Source organism: Crocodylus porosus, unplaced genomic scaffold, assembly GCF_001723895.1.
Source record: "Crocodylus porosus isolate Cpor-Errol unplaced genomic scaffold, CroPor_comp1, whole genome shotgun sequence".
NCBI lineage: Eukaryota > Metazoa > Chordata > Crocodylia > Crocodylidae > Crocodylus > Crocodylus porosus.
In genome coordinates, this window is record NW_017728926.1 from 3,548,627 (window position 1) to 3,549,615 (window position 989).

The following is a 989-nucleotide window of genomic DNA, read 5'->3' on the forward strand; positions in this document are numbered from 1 at the left end:
CGGCCCCGCCCCGCCCCGCGTGGGGGCCGCCGGGAAGGCGAGTCCACCCGGCCCCGGAAGTGCCGGCGGGAAAGGGCGGGGCAACAATATGCGCAGGCGCGCGCGGGGCCGGCCGGAAAATGGAAGTCCCGGGGGAAGACAGCATCTGCGCATGCTCGCGAGGGCAGTGATGGGATAATGAGGCAGGGGGCGCCAGGAAATGGACTCGCGTAGATGGGAGTAGGGAGCATCTGTGCATGCGTGGGAGGCATGACGGGAAATGGAGTTCGGCAGATGGAAAAGGAGGAGGCGTGCACATGTGTCAGAGGGGCGTAATGGCGGAGTGATGCCGGGGGACGCTGGGAAATGGAGTCCCGCAGGTCGGAGGGGGAGATTGCATGCACGCCTCTGAGGAGGCGGGAAAATGGGCTGCGGAAGTTTTGGAGGTCTGTGCATGCGCTCAAGGGGTGTGACCGGAAACCGAGGTGGGCACGCCACAAGGGACGCCGGTAAATGGAGTCTGGGAGCGTGGGGAGTTATGTAAACGTCCGCAAGGGCTGACGGGAAATGGAGACTGGGAAAGAGGGTGTCCGCGCATGAGCCCTCGTGGGCTGCCAATGACGTCACGCACTGGCGCGGGGGCCGACGGGAAAGCGAGGAGGCAAAATGGAGCGGCCCCTAGCATGCATCGCGCGAGAGCCGCAAGGAGTGGCGGGAAGGGGAGTCCGAAGGGGGCTGCAGCTCCTAGCACTCATCGTGCAGCAAGGGAAATGTAGTTTTGGCTGTTGGGGGGGGGGCTGACTACGGCTCCCAAGAGGCTTTGCGCGAGGAGGGAGCAACGCTAGGCGTCCTCCCTTGCCCGGCCCGTTCCCCGGGCGTGCCGCTTTTCTTCCCGCCTCCGTGCCCACCCGCAAAGTGGGGTGGGAGTGAGGGGCACCGGCGGGGGGAACACCTACCACGGCTTCCTGCCCCGGGCCCGTCCTCGACTTCCCTGCAGGGAGGATGTGGTG